At 43.2% G+C, this 17347-nt stretch overlaps 1 protein-coding gene across 1 annotated transcript in view; it reads right to left on the reverse strand.

Annotated features, from left to right (window-relative positions):
* The window catches only part of LOC112267806 (ankyrin repeat and sterile alpha motif domain-containing protein 1B), a 326014-nt gene that overhangs the window by 102311 nt on the left and 206356 nt on the right, over positions 1 to 17347 (reverse strand).

Raw genomic sequence — 17347 nt, forward strand, 5'->3', positions numbered from 1 at the left:
CTCTCTCTCTCGTGCTAACATGGAGACAGTAAAAGGTGCTCCATAACCATACCACACCCATACCATAACCATACCCATACCACACCACACCATAACCATACCATATCCATACGATACACATATCATATCCATACCATAACCATACGATATACAGTGGGGCAAAAAAGTATTTAGTCAACCACCAATTGTGCAAGTTCTCCCACTTAAAAAGATGAGGCCTGTAATTTTCATCATAGGTACACTTCAACTATGACAGACGAAATGAGGGAAAAAAAAAATCCAGAAAATCACATTGTAGGATTTTTAATGAATTTATTTGCAAATTATGGTGGAAAATAAGTATTTGGTCACCTACAAACAAGCAAGATTTCTGGCTCTCACAGACCTGTAACTTCTTCTTTAAGAGGCTCCTCTGTCCTCCACTCGTTACCTGTATTAATGGCACCTGTTTGAACTTATTATCAGTATAAAAGACACCTGTCCACAACCTCAAACAGTCACACTCCAAACTCCACTATGGCCAAGACCAAAAAGCTGTCAAAGGACACCAGAAACAAAGTTGTAGACCTGCACCAGGCTGGGAAGACTGAATCTGCAATAGGTAAGCAGCTTGGTTTGAAGAAATCAACTGTGAGAGCAATTATTAGGAAATGGAAGACATACAAGACCACTGATAATCTCCCTCGATCTGGGGCTCCACACAAGATCTCACCCCGTGGGGTCAAAATGATCACAAGAAAGGTGAGCAAAAATCCCAGAACCACACGGGGGGACCTAGTGAATGACCTGCAGAGAGCTGGGACCAAAGTAACAAAGCCTACCATCAGTAACACACTACGCCGCCAGGGACTCAAATCCTACAGTGCCAGACGTGTCCCCCTGCTTTAGCCAGTACATGTCCAGGCCCGTCTGAAGTTTGCCAGAGAGCATTTGGATGATCCAGAAGAAGATTGGGAGAATGTCATATGGGCAGATGAAACCAAAATATAACTTTTTGTTAAAAGCTCAACTCGTCATGTTTGGAGGACAAAGAATGCTGAGTTGCATCCAAAGAACATCATACCTACTGTGAAGCATGGGGGTAGAAACATCATGCTTTGGGGCTGTTTTTCTGCAAAGGGACCAGGACGACTGATCCGTGTAAAGGAAAGAATGAATGGGGCCATGTATCGTGAGATTTTGAGTGAAAACCTCCTTCCATCAGCAAGGGCATTGAAGATTAAACGTGGCTGGGTCTTTCAGCATGACAATGATCCCAAACACACCGCCCGGGCAACGAAGGAGTGGCTTCGGAAGAAGCATTTCAAGGTCCTGGAGTGGCCTAGCCATTCTCCAGATCTCAACCCCATAGAAAATATTTACAGGGAGGAGTTGAAAGTCTGTGTTGCCCAGCAACAGCCCCAAAACATCACTGCTCTAGAGGAGATCTGCATGGAGGAATGGGCCAAAATACCAGCAACAGTGTGTGAAAAACTTGTGAAGACTTACAGAAAACATCTGTCATTGCCAACAAAGGGTATATAACAAAGTATTGAGATAAACTTTTGTTATTGACCAAATACTTATTTTCCACCATCATTTGCAAATTAATTAATTAAAAATCCTACAATGTGATTTTCTGGATTTTTTTGTCTCATTTTGTCTGTCATAGTTGAAGTGTACCTATGATGAAAATTACAGGCCTCTCTCATCTTTTTAAGTGTGAGAACTTGCAAAATTGGTGGCTGACTAAATACATTTTTGCCCCACTGTACATACTATAACCATACCCATACCACACCATAACCATATGATATACATACCATAGCCATACCATAACCATATCCATACCATATCCATATCATAACCATATTCATAGCCATACCATGACCATATCCATATCCATATCCATACATAACCATATCCATACCATAACCATATCATAACCATATCCATAACCATATCCATACAATAACCATATCCATATCCATATCCATAAACATATCCATATCCATAGCCATACCAATACCCATATCCATACAATAACCATATCCATAACCATATCATAACCATATCCATAAACATATCCATATCCATACCATAACCATACCCATATCCATACCATAACCATATCCATACCATAACCATCACCATAACCATATTCATACCATAACCATACCCATATCCATACCATAACCATATCCATACCATAACCATCACCATAACCATATTCATACCATAACCATATCCATATCCATACCAATACCCATATCCATACCATAACCATATCCATATCATAACCATAACCATAACATCCATACCATAACCATATCCATACCATAACCATACCATAGCATAACCATAACATATTCATATCCATACCATAACACACACCATCACATACCCATATCCATACCATCACATACCCATAACCATATCCATACCCATATCTATGATCATACCATATCCATAACCATACCATAACCATATCCATACCATCACATACCCATAACCATATCCATACCATAACATAGCCATATCCATACCATACCCATACCATAACCATATCCATACCATCACATACCCATAACCATATCCATACCATAACATAGCCATATCCATACCATACCCATATCCATACCATATACAAAACCATAACATAACATAACCATACCATAACCATATCCCTACCATATACAAAACCATAACATAACATAACCATACCATAACCATATCCATACCATATACAAAACCATAACATAACATAACCATACCATAACCATATCCCTACCATATACAAAACCATAACATAACATAACCATACCATAACCATATCCCTACCATCACATACCCATAACCATATCCATACCATAACATAGCCATATCCATACCATAACATAACATAACATAACCATACCATAACCATATCCCTACCATCACATACCCATAACCATATCCATACCATAACATAGCCATATCCATACCATAACATAGCCATATCCATACCATAACATAACATAACCATACCATACCATAACCATACCATACCATAACCATATCCCTACCGATCTAGAAAAACACACAGCAATACAGAGGAAAGAGGATCTATGTTAAAACAACTAGAGAAAAACACATCAGAATCAGGATTAACAGAGAGAGTTAAAATAAAGGTTAAAAACAAGAGAGAAACAGAGAGAAGAATGATAGAGGGAAACACATACATCTGCTGCTGCCCTGTCAAGATGCAGGCTCCTACGTACACACTACACAACTCCTAACAGAGGTCTGACACGGCTGCCTGGTCAACATCACTGTGTGTGTGTGTGCATGCATGTGTGTGTGAGAGAGAAAAGAGAGAAAGAGAGAGCAAGAGAGAGAGCACATGTGTGATGTATCAATGTGTCTGGCCCATTGACTGAGTTCTGTGAGGTGTACTTAGAGCCAAATGGATGCTTTGAGAGAGACAGCCACTGTCTCTGTGTGCAGTGGGGTGAAAGAGGGATTGGGAGACAGTAAGAGAGAGGAGTCTTTCTGGTCTAACTCAGAAAGAAAGCTGGCCCGTATATCTATGTATGTGTGTGATTCTGCCCGGGGATGGTGTACAGTATTCTATTTAGTCTTCGTGCACGTACAGTGTCATCCTGAGGTCGCGGAGTACATTTTCCTTCAATTCAAATTTCTAAAGCTTTATTGTCCATTCTTTTCATACAGTCAATGCCCTACTCCAATACTCACCACATATTCACAATGAGATTTGAAAAAGATTAAACTCAATAAACAGACAAACAGATATGCAGCCAAACAGAGCTGTGTGGATCAGTGTGTATAATATCAGTGAGCAAAACTATGATCAGCAGGACAACATGGTCTGTGTGCGTGTGCATAACCAAGTATAATACCATGGTGGATACACAGACATTTACACAGTACCATGGTGGATACACAGATAATTACACAGTACCATGGTGGATACACAGACATTTACACAGTACCATGGTGGATACACAGACATTTACCCTGTACCATGGTGGATACACAGACATTTACACAGTACCATGGTGGATACACAGATAATTACACAGTACCATGGTGGATACACAGACATTGACACAGTACCATGGTGGATACACAGACATTTACACAGTACCATGGTGGATACACAGATAATTACACAGTACCATGGTGGATACACAGACATTTACACAGTACCATGGTGGATACACAGACATTTACACAGTACCATGGTGGATACACAGATAATTACACAGTACCATGGTTGATACACAGACATTTACACAGTACCATGGTGGATACACAGATAATTACACAGTACCATGGTGAATACACAGACATTTACACAGTACCATGGTGGATACACAGACATTTACACAGTACCATGGTGGATACACAGATAATTACACAGTACCATGGTTGATACACAGACATTTACACAGTACCATGGTGGATACACAGATAATTACACAGTACCATGGTGAATACACAGACATTTACACAGTACCATGGTGGATACACAGACATTTACACGGTACCATGGTGGCTACACAGATAATTACACAGTAAAGCTCTGAGAGGGAGACCTAATGTTACTGTATCTCACATGAGTCTGTTGGTTCTAATAATATAATTGGATAAATGTTATGCACATATGCATCTTATAATTTATAATCTATAAATACATAAAAATATTAGTCATTAGCTGGATACATCAGGGGAGATGCTGGTGCCAGGAAATGGATAAAGGACTGGTGTGTGTGTGTGTGTGTGTGTGTGTGTGTGTGTGTGTGTGTGCACAGTGTATTCACAAAGTATTCAGACCCCTTGGCTTTTTCCACATTTTGTTCCATTACAGCCTTATCTAAAATTGATTAAATTGTCATCAATCTATACTGCCTTACCAAGCAGAGGCAGTAACTGTTCATAGAGTGGATCTGAGAAAAATGGCTTTTATTTACCTTGGTTTCACTTTATGCAGTTACTGCTAACATGAGCCCCCCATTTTCTCCAAAACACAATTCAATAGAGGAAGGGTACTTATCCTCATGATTAAGCATGTATTTAACGTGGCAAAAATAACATGAACTCATTTTCGACCAAATGAGCAGTCACCTGTATTTGGGGAGTTTCTCCCAATCTTCTCTGCAGATCCTCTCAAGCTCTGTCAGGTTGGATGGGGAGCGTTGCTGTACAGCTATTTTCAGTTCTCTAGAAATGTTCTGTCTGGGCTCTGGCTGGGCCACTCAAGGACATTCAGCGATTTGTCCCAAAGCCACTCTTGGCTGTGTGCTTAGGGTCGGTGTCCTGATGGAAGGCAAACCTTTGCCCCAGTCTGAGATCCTCAGCGCTTTGGAGCAGGTTTTCATCAAGGATCTCTCTGTACTTTGCTTCATTCATCTTTCACTCGATCCTGACTAGTCTCCCAGTCCCTGTCGCTGAAAAACATCCCCACAGCATGATGCTGCCACCACCAAGTTTCCTCCAACCGTGATGCTTGGCAGTCAGGCCAAAGAGTTCAATCTTGGTTTCATCAGACCAGAGAATCTTGTTTCTCATGGTCTGAGAGTCCTTTATGGGGCTGTCATATGCCTTTTACTGAGGAGTGGCTTCCATCAGGCCACTCTACCATAAAGGCCTGACTGGTGGAGTGCCTCAGAGATGGTTGTCCTTCTGGAAGGTTCTCCCATCTCCACAGAGGAACTCTGGAGCGCTGTCAGGGTGACCATCGGGTTCATGGTCACCTCTCTGACCAAGGCCCTCCTCCCCCGATTGCTCAGTCTTGGTGGTTTCAAACTTCTTCCATTTAAGAACGATGGAGGCCACTGCGTTCTTGGGGACCTTCATGCTGCAGAAATGTTTTGGTACCCTTCCTCAGATCTGTGCCTCGACACAATCCTGTCTTGGAGCTCTATGGACAATTCTTTCGACCTCATGGCTTGGTTTTTGCTCTGACATGCACTGTCAACTGTGGGACCTTATATAGACAGGTGTGTGCCTTTCTAAATAATATCCAATAAATTGAATTTACCCCAGGTGGTCTCCAATCTCGTTATAGAAACAATTTTGAGTCTCTGGGCAATTCTAATCAATATTCTAATAGATTTTAGAATAAGGCTATAACGTAAAAAAATGAGGAAAAAGTCAAGGGGTCTGAATACTTTCAGAATGAACTGTATATATACAGTATATAGAGACAGAGTGAGAGACAGAGCGAGAGACAGAGCAAGAGAGAGCGAGAGAGAGAGTGAGAGCCAGAGACAGAGAGGAGAGAGACAGAGCGAGAGACAGAGACAGAGAGAGACAGAGCCAGAGACAGAGAGGAGAGAGACAGAGTGAGAGACAGAGACAGAGAGAGACAGAGCCAGAGACAGAGAGGAGAGAGACAGAGGAGAGACAGACAGAGAGAGAGAGGAGTGAGAGACAGAGCAGAGAGAGACAGAGCGAGAGACAGAGCGAGAGACAGAGCGAGAGACAGAGCGAGAGACAGAGCGAGAGACAGAGCGAGACAGAGCGAGACAGAGTAGAGAGACAGAGTAGAGAGACAGAGTAGAGAGACAGAGTAGAGAGACAGAGTAGAGAGACAGAGTAGAGAGACAGAGTAGAGAGACAGAGTAGAGAGACAGAGTAGAGAGACAGAGCGAGAGCCAGAGAGAGAGACAGAGCCAGAGACAGAGCGAGAGACAGAGCGAGAGACAGAGCGAGAGACAGAGCGAGAGACAGAGCGAGAGACAGAGCCAGAGAGGGACAGAGCCAGAGAGGGACAGAGGAGAGAGACAGAGCGAGAGACAGAGCGAGAGACAGAGAGACAGAGCGAGAGACAGAGCGAGAGACAGAGCGAGAGACAGAGCGAGAGACAGAGCGAGAGACAGAGCGAGAGACAGAGCGAGAGACAGAGCGAGAGACAAGAGCGAGAGACAAGAGCGAGAGACAAGAGCGAGAGACAAGAGCGAGAGACAGAGCGAGACAGAGCGAGAGACAGAGCGAGAGACAGAGCGAGAGACAGAGCGAGAGACAGAGCGAGAGACAGAGACAGAGCGAGAGACAGAGCGAGAGACAGAGCGAGAGACAGAGCGAGAGACAGAGCGAGAGACAGAGCGAGAGACAGAGCGAGAGACAGAGCGAGAGACAGAGCGAGAGACAGAGCGAGAGACAGAGCGAGAGACAGAGCGAGAGACAGAGAGAGAGCAAGAGAAAGAGAGAGAGAGAGAGAGAGAGAGAGAGAGAGAGAGAGAGAGAGCAGCAGTTTGTGTGTGCGCATCTGTGTGTCTCAGTGGGCAATGCTCTCTCTCCCTGGCTGTTGTCAGAGTGTGTTAAGACTGTGTACCAGTCCCTCCACTGATAAGCATCACATCACTAACTCTCACAGAGCAAGAGAGAGAGAGACAGAGCCACAGACAGACAGAGCGACAGACAGACAGAGCGACAGACAGACAGAGCAACAGACAGAACGACAGACAGACAGAGCGACAGACAGACAGACAGAAAGAGAGAATCACTAAAACAATACAGAAATACACTACGAGAAAAAGAAGGAACAGCACGTCAGAAATCAGCTCAATGTAATTGAAGAATCCATAGACTTCTGGGAAAATTGGAACATACTAAATAAATAACAACATGAAGAGTTATCTATCCAAAACGGAGATGCATGGATAAAATACTTCTCCAATCGTTTTGCCTCTATAACAAAGAGCAAACAGCAAAAACATATAAATGATCAAATAAACATCTTAGAATAAACTATTAAAGATGACCAGAACCCCACTGGATTCTTCAATTACATTGAATGAACTACAGGACAAAATACAAACACTCCAACCCAAAACAGCCTGTGATGTTGATGGTATTCTCAATAAAATGATCAAATATACAGACCACAAATTCTAATTTGCACAAATTCTAACATCATCCTCAGCTCTGGCACCTTCCCTAATATTTGGAAGCAAGGACTGATCACCCCAATCCACAAAAGTGGAGACAAATTTGACCCCAATAATTACCGTGGGATATGCATCAACAGCAACCTTTGGAAAATACTCTGTATTATCATTAAGAGCAGACTCGTACATATCCTCAGTGAAAACAATGTACTGAGCAAAGGTCAAGTAGGCCTTTTCCCAAATTACCGTACGACAGACCACATATTCCCCCTGGACTCCCTAATTAACAAACAAACAAACCAAAACAAAGGCAAGTCTTCTCATGCTTTGTTGATTTCCAAAAAGCTTCTGACTCAATATGGCATGAAGGTCTTCTGTACAAATTGATGGAAAGTGGTGTTCGGGGAAAAACATACAACATTATAAAATCTATGTACACAAACAACAAGTGTGCAGTTAAAATTGACAAAAAACACACACATTTCTTTCCAGAGGGCCGTGGGGGTCAAACAGGGATGCAGCTTGGGCCCCACCCTCTTTAACAGATATATCAACAAATTGGCGAGGACACTAGAACAGTCTGCAGCACCCGGCCTCATCCTACTAGAATCTGAAGTCAAATGTCTTCTGTCCCCAAACAAGGAGGGCCTACAGCAGCACCTAGATGTTCTGACAACATTCTGTCAGACCTGGGCCCTGACAGTAAATCTCATTAAGACAAAAATAATGGTGTTCCAAAAAAAGGTCCTGTTGTCAGGACCACGAATACAATTTCCATCTAGACACTGTTGCCCTAGAGCACACAAAAAACGATATATACCTCAGCCTAAACATCAGCGCCAGAAGTAACTTCCACAAAGCTGTGTAAGATCTGAGAGAAGGGCCTTCGACACCATCAAAAGGAACATCAAATTCGACATACCTATTAGGATCTGGCTAAAAAATACTTGAATCAGTTATAGAACCCATTGTTCTTTATGGCCGTGAGGTCTGGGGTCCGCTCTCCAAACAAAAGTTCACAAAATTTGGACAAAAACCAAATTGAGACTCTGCATGCAGGTTTCTGCAAAAATATCCTCCGTGTACAACGGACCCCCAGGACAGCGACACAATTAGACCCAACCAATGAGAAAACAAAAAGATAATTACTTGACACATTGGAAAGAATAAACAAAAAAAAACAGAGCAAACTAGAATGTTATTTGGCCCTAAACAGAGAGTAGTGGCAGAATACCTGACCACTGTGACTGACCCAAAATTAAGGAAAGCTTTGACTATGTACAGACACAGTGAGCATAGCCTTGCTATTGAGAAAGGCTGCCATAGCCTGTCTGCCTGTGTGCCACTGCCCACAAAATGAGGTGGAAACTGAGCTGCACTTCCTAACCTCCTGCAAAATGTATGACCATATTAGAGAGACATATTTCCCTCGGATTACACAGACCCACAAAGAATTTGAAAACAAACCCAATTTTGATAAACTTCCATATCTATTGGGTGAAATACCACAGTCTGCCATCACAGCAGATACATTTGTGTCCTGTTGCCACAAGAAAAGGCCAACCAGTGAAGAACAAACACCATTGTAAATACAACCCATATGTTGATTTATTTCCCTTTTGTACTTAACTTTTTGTACACCGTTACAACAATGTACATAGACATAATGTGACATTAGAAATGTCTCTATACCTTTGGAACTATTGTGAGTAATGTTTACTGTCCAATTTTTATTGTTGAAATCCCCCTAAATTAAATCGAATTGAGAGAGAGTTGAGTAACAGTTGATCTAGAAACAGTAGAAAGAACAGCGGAGGTGAACAGAGATAAAGGAACAATGATCCACACATGTAGGGAGGAGAGGAGAAAACTACTGTTCAGCCCTGAATCAAAAAGGATCCATCCATATAAACACAGTATGAGTCAGATGAAGGAGAGAGAGACCTCAACTTGGATAGACAAATCTCTCTCTCTTTATTCTGTCCTCTGTGTGTGTGTGTCTTACTTCAGGTCACCACCTGCTTCACATACTGACTCATACTACTGAAATATGCTTACAAGTGCACACCCAGTCTTACAAGTGCACACCCAGTCTTACAAGTGCACACCCAGTCTTACAAGTGCACACCCAGTCTTACAAGGGCACACCCAGTCTTACAAGGGCACACCCAGTCTTACAAGTGCACACCCAGTCTTACAAGTGCACACCCAGTCTTACAAGTGCACACCCAGTCTTACAAGTGCACACCCAGTCTTACAAGTGCACACCCAGTCTTACAAGGGCACACCCAGTCTTACAAGGGCACACCCAGTCTTACAAGGGCACACCCAGTCTTACAAGGGCACACCCAGTCTTACAAGGGCACACCCAGTCTTACAAGGGCACACCCAGTCTTACAAGTGCACACCCAGTCTTACAAGTGCACACCCAGTCTTACAAGGGCACACCCAGTCTTACAAGGGCACACTCAGTCTTACAAGGGCACACCCAGTCTTACAAGGGCACACCCAGTCTTACAAGGGCACACCCAGTCTTACAAGGGCACACCCAGTCTTACAAGGGCACACCCAGTCTTACAAGTACACACACAACAGGACCTGATAGTGCTCCTGTTGCACCACACAGAATACCTGCATTCCCTGCTGTACATGCATAGGCACACACACACGAGCACGCAGGCGTAGTCTTCCTGTTGACAGTTAACCACGGTAACATATGTGTATTAAAGTGTGTGTAAGTGCTCGCATGTGTGTGTGAGTGACAGACAACTGCAGGCTCTTACTGTAATGTATTTACAATTCCAGAAATTGAGTTAAATCACCACATAATGTCCTTCTCTTCCATGACCCTCCCACCCACAACAATATTATTCTACCACTCTTACAGGATAGAGAGAGAGGGAAGGATGAAAAGGGATGACGAAAAAAAGGCGAGAGAATGCCCTTTTCTCCTCTCTCTTCCTGTCCTGCCCTCTTCCCTCGCCTTTCTCCTCTCACTTCCTGTCCTGCCCTCTCCCCTCGCTTTTCTCCTCTCTCTTCCTGTTCTGCCCTCTTCCCTAACCTTTTCTCCTCCGTCCTGGGCAGGTGTTGTGAGCGATTGCACGCCCCCGCCCCCAGCGGGATTAAAGAGGACACATTTAATTGCTTGTTAACAAATGTTTACGGCGCCGTACTGAGCAGCCACCCGTTTTCTGCCAAGTACAGACCTCCATTACTCTGAGGCTGCTGTCGGAGATACACTGGGCTGGAAGGAGGGAGAGACAGAGAGAGACAGGAGGGAGAGACAGAGAGAGACAGGAGACAGAGAGAGAGACAGGAGGTAGTGACAGAGAGAGAGACAGGAGGTAGTGAGAGAGAGAGAGAGAGAGAGAGAGACAGGATGGAGCGAGACAGAGAGAGACAGGATGGAGAGACAGAGAGAGAGAAAGGAGGGAGAGACAGAGAGAGACAGGAGGGAGAGACAGGGGAGAGAGACAGGAGGGAGAGACAGGGGAGAGAGACAGGAGGGAGAGACAGGGGGAGAGAGACAGGAGGGAGAGATGGAGACAGGAGGGAGAGACGGAGAGAGAGAGACAGGAGGGAGAGACGGAGAGAGAGAGACATGGGGGAGAGAGAGAGAGAGAGAGACAGGAGGGAGAGAGAGAGACAGGGGGAGAGAGAGAGAGAGAGAGAGACAGGATGGAGAGACGGAGAGAGAGAGACAGGAGGGAGAGACGGAGAGAGAGACAGGGGGAGAGAGAGAGAGAGAGACAGGAGGGAGAGAGAGAGACAGGGGGAGAGAGAGAGAGAGACAGGAGGGAAAGAGAGAGAGAGAGACAGGAGGGAGAGACAGAGAGAGAGACAGGAGGGAGAGACAGAGAGAGAAAGACAGGAGGGAGAGACAGAGAGAGAGGCCAGGAGGGAGAAAATGATGGGGAACTAAGTGACAGAAAGATCACAAGAGGGCAGGGGGTGGAGACAGACAGATCACAAGAGGGCAGGGGGTGGAGACAGACAGTTCACAAGAGGTCAGGGGTGGAGACTGACAGTTCACAAGAGGTCAGGGGTGGAGACTGACAGTTCACAAGAGGTCAGGGGGTGGAGACTGACAGTTCACAAGAGGGCAGGGGTGGAGACTGACAGTTCACAAGAGGGCAGGGGTGGAGACTGACAGATCACAAGAGGGCAGGGGTGGAGACTGACAGTTCACAAGAGGGCAGGGGGTGGAGACTGACAGATCACAAGAGGGCAGGGGTGGAGACTGACAGTTCACAAGAGGGCAGGGGTGGAGACTGACAGTTCACAAGAGGGCAGGGGTGGAGACTGACAGATCACAAGAGGGCAGGGGGTGGAGACTGACAGATCACAAGAGGGCAGGGGGTGGAGACTGACAGATCACAAGAGGGCAGGGGGTGGAGACTGACAGTTCACAAGAGGGCAGGGGTGGAGACTGACAGATCACAAGAGGGCAGGGGGTGGAGACTGACAGATCACAAGAGGGCAGGGGGTGGAGACTGACAGATCACAAGAGGGCAGGGGGTGGAGACTGACAGATCACAAGAGGGCAGGGGGGTGGTGTTGGAGGAAATTATAGTTGAAATGATTAATTATGTATACATTTATTTAAGAACCATTTATTCTAATACTATTATGTTATGGTATGAAATGTATGGGTTCTTGGTTAAGCTGTTACTGAAAATGTAAGTAAAACTAATTAATTGTCTGTACCTTGCGGGAAGTTTAAGGGAGAGGGATGATATATCTTTTCTGACAGATAAGAATGGTCCTTGATATTTCATTAGTGGAGGAGAAGATATCTTTTAGACAGATTGGAATGTCTGGTTTATGAGGGGAGTAGCAGACATCTCCAGACCTGAAAACACTGTGCCATTGTGTGGATCGGAGAGAGTGTGAGAAACTGATGATGTCATTTCATGTCCTCTCTTTAAAATGTAAGGTTCTTTGTATTTTGCTTCAGTACTCTCTTGTAATAAACGCTGCTACCTGACTTTTAAGACCGGGACTCTGTCCATTTCTTATACAAATATTGGGTCTTACAATCCCTTTAGAATGCATTGACAGAGTAATAATTCTGATTGGGAAATAATACAGAGGAATTTAGAATTCCACTAACAGGTGGAGACTGACAGATCAGAAGAGGGAAGGGGGTGGAGACAGACAGATCAGAAGAGGGAAGGGGGTGGAGACAGACAGATCAGAAGAGGGAAGGGGTGGAGACAGACAGATCAGAAGAGGAAGGGGGTGGAGACAGACAGATCAGAAGAGGAAGGGGGTAAAGACAGACAGATCAGAAGAGGGAAGGGGGTGGAGACAGACAGATCGCAAGAGGGCAGGGGGTAAAGACAGACAGATCACAAGAGGGCAGGGGGTAAAGACAGACAGATCAGAAGAGGGAAGGGGGTGGAGACAGACAGATCGCAAGAGGGAAGGGGGTGGAGACAGACAGATCGCAAGAGGGCAGGGGGTAAAGACAGACAGATCACAAGAGGGCAGGGGGTGGAGACAGAGTGAAAAAAACAAGTCAAGATTGTGTGAGAGAGAGATAGAAAGAGAGCATGAGAGAGTGAGAACGAGAGGACTATAGGAAAGTATTAAAGCAGTAGATCGGCAGTATTATTCTCAGTGTAGTCTAAGAGGGAACATTGAGTATCTGGTGCAAGTCAGCAGTAATGACCAATACACCCACAATCACAACTCCCATAATCACAAAAAGATTAAAGTGACCAAAACTCCAGTTGATTCTCCGAACAGTTTTGGCTGTTTCTAGAACTGTGACTGTGCTACAAGATTGATACACTGACTCTTCACCATGGAAAGATACTGATCAAATGATCTCAACAACAAAAATCAACACAATATGAGTTCTGTCAATCCATAGAGTAAACCCCAGACATGCATGCACACACCAGTAGACATGCACACGCTCAATTTCATTACATTTCTAATACATTGGGGGGGCAACATCTGATAGAAAAATAAACAAGATTGTATCTCGGGCGCGGCGACTCGTTGAGCTTATTAAAATCTACAGAGCAATATCAGACGTGTCTGTCATCCTTTAGATGAAAGGGGCCTGCCTGGCTGCTTTATGAATTATGATTTGCTTTGTGCTGCTGCCGTCTTACGCTAGGCTAAAGGCGCTAGGCTAAAGGCGCTAGGCTAAAGGCGCTAGGCTAATGGTGCAAGGCTAATGCTACACTAACATGCTACTTGATGTAAAAAGTTCTTCTAAGTGAGAGACTTAGAATTCCTTGGTTTTATCTGAGCTCTGAGGCTTTCGTTAGCGCCCAGAGCTAGTGCCTTAGCTAGAGGTTTAGCTCCAATGTACTCACATCCTATCTTACCTTTGTCTGTACACTTGTTAGGAAAATTGTGATTAAATGACTGAACAAAACATTTGAAATGGAACTGTAACTAAGTAAACTTATACTCTGTTTTATTATATCTGATTAACAATATGAGTTCATAAGAAGGGATTGTGTGACATGGACAAGGAGCAATTAAAGTTAATGAACACCATTCCAACTAGGAAGAAAGGAATGGTTTGTGGATTAAGTAAACAGATAAGGTAGTTAACCTATGGTTGAACTGACAAAACTGAGCTCTGGGGTGTTTTAGATAAGGCAGTGAGTGCATTCCTAGGTTTTCTGTTAATTAGAACTGTCAGCTAAGTGGTGATCGATAATGGTGAGGACTCAAAAGTTAATTCAGCTGTGTTGTGTGTCCTGTGTATGTGCTAGTGGGTCAGAATGAACTCAGAATGAACTTTTAAAGTTCCCTTTGACCCGGTCGAGAGGAGGAGAATTCATTTTAGGAGCAATGAAATGATGTCATGTTATTGTATATAAACTGTTGCTCGTGGTAACGTGGCAGCGCGCTCCGAGAATAAATTCTGTTACCTATTATTGAAAAGACTGGTCTCCGTCTATTTTATGCAAACAAGAATCTTACAAATTCTCATAAAATACATTAAGGGAATTCAATTAATGAAAACATATTGGAATAACTAAATTACAGTAGCAATTGGTCCTTCGAGCGGATTCCACAAACTTGCCTCTGTCGACCGAAGGGAAAGCCGAAAGCCGTGAATGGACGGGTCTGGACTCGTTATTTAAAGACCTGGCCTCTGGATTGAGGTTTAAAAAAACAGGCCGGTATTGATCTAAAGGCGACAGTGAAGGTGACGGAATCGAACCAGCATTGCTTTTCCCAGTCTACAGGACGATGGTAAATAGTCTTTATTCTCGAATTTGGGAGGAATGATGAAAGTTATCTTTGATTTGTTGTTCTAAAAATGTTTAGAATTGATAAATAATAGTAGCTTCGCTATTCCAAACAGACGTGTGGGTTACTTGTATGACCAATATACAAGGATTGTGTGTAACAGGTCTGAAATTACCTGTGGTAAGGTGCACTACCATAAATAAAATAGAGCTTAATAAATCCTGGTTTTGCAAGCCGAAGGGTTATTAAGGGTGGGATATAGTAAGTTTTGTTAGATAGGACGGTCGTTCTGTACAAATAGGATAGCCATTAATTCAAAAGACATACCTAAATAAAGTTTTAACCTAAGTAGTCTATCTGTATATGGGAAGTAGTCTGACTATGAAAAGTAGCAGATAGATATATTAAAACTGGTGAGGATAAATTAGGATTGGTGAGAAGGCAGGGTAATTCTAGGCGAACATAATAAATGAACCTATTCAATACTGAAAGAAATAATATCCAAAGGAGGTGGTGAGGGAAACCTAGTCTAGAGAAGTGAGATATGAGATATTAACGTTGAAAGTCCCAAGGAACAATAGTTTATAATGAGCTTATAATTGTATACGGGTGAAATTTAATGTCCGATCAAAAGTCAGATCTATAGATGAGGTTTCCAGAAAGGAGAAATACATATAGAAACCCATACACTTTGATTATCATTAAAGAGACACACACATAGTCAGACAGAAAAGCAACTAAAGTAACTGGGTAACGGTAAATACACACACATAGTCAGACAGAAAAGCAACTAAAGTAACTGAGTAACGGTAAATAGCATATTCATAGAAATACACACACATAGAAGGTAAAAAATAGAAAAGCATAGATAAGTGATTAAATAACATAGCTACTAGTAACGGTAAGGATTTAACTAACATGGGTAGTAAATCCTCAAAGGAGGTCCCGGAATTAACGGGAGATGAGAAATAATGCAGGGAAGAGATTAGAGGAACACCTATTTTGGCCCGACATGGAGGAGTAAGTTTAAAGAAGGAACGATAATTCACTCACGTGTGAGACCTAATAACTTATCAAGAGTCGCAATAGTAACTATTCCAAATTTCTGATAGAGGAGAGCGAGATTAATGAGAATCCTCGCTGAGGAAAACTTTGGGCTTTTAAATTAGGGCTATTTTCTGTTGTCCCGATGCCGGAGTTACGAATACAGACAATTGTAAAATGGGTCTATTTGCGGAGAATCTTAGTCATTTACATAAGCGTTGGTGGTATAGTGATGAGAATAGCTGCCTTCCAAGCTGGAGTCCAGTGTTCGGTTCTCAGCCAAGGCGTTAACTAAAAAATCTTTAACTAAAAATCGTTAACTAAAAAAGTTTTTGATTATAATTCAACTATTTGTTTGTATTGCCTAGAAAGTTATAGTCGCTCGTGTTTGTATAAGTTATAAACGTTTTAATAGCTTGTTTGGTTCAAATTAATAGAAGGGATAAATTGAACGTTTTTAATAGATTGTTTAGGTTAAATTAATAGACTAATTCATTCAACTTAAAATAATAATTAAGCGAATTTTGATGCAAGACGATGTCTGTTCACTAAATGATCTGTTTGAATAATGTTTGGGAATAGAGTCGTAATTAAAATGCTGAATCAAAGACGAGACAGTTACTTAAATCTAATGAATTAGAGCTTCAATGCCATACAACTCTCCTCCCGTGGCCTCCAACTGCTCTTAAACGCAAGTAAAACTAAATGCATGCTATTCAACCGATCACTGCCTGCACCTGCCCGCCCGTCCAGCATCACTACTCTGGACGGCTCTGACTTAGAATACGTGGACAACTACAAATACCTAGGTCTCTGGTTAGACTGTAAACTCTCCTTTCAGACTCACATTAAGCATCTCCAATCCTAAATTAAATCTAGAATTGGCTTCCTATATCACAACAAAGCATCCTTCACTCATGCTGCCAAACATACCCTTGTAAAACTGACCATCCTACAGATCCTCGACTTCGGTGATGTCATTTACAAAATAGCTTCCAACACTCTACTCAACAAACTGGATGCAGTCTATCACAGTGCCATCCGTTTTGTTACCAAAGCCCCATATACTACCCACCATTGCGACCTGTACGCTCTTGTTGGTTGGCCCTTGCTTCATACTCGTCGCCAAACCCACTGGCTACAGGTTATCTACAAGTCTCTGCTAGGTAAAGCCCCGCCTTATCTCAGCTCACTGGTCACCATAG

This window comes from Oncorhynchus tshawytscha, linkage group LG15, assembly GCF_018296145.1.
Source record: "Oncorhynchus tshawytscha isolate Ot180627B linkage group LG15, Otsh_v2.0, whole genome shotgun sequence".
Classification (NCBI taxonomy): Eukaryota; Metazoa; Chordata; class Actinopteri; order Salmoniformes; family Salmonidae; genus Oncorhynchus; species Oncorhynchus tshawytscha.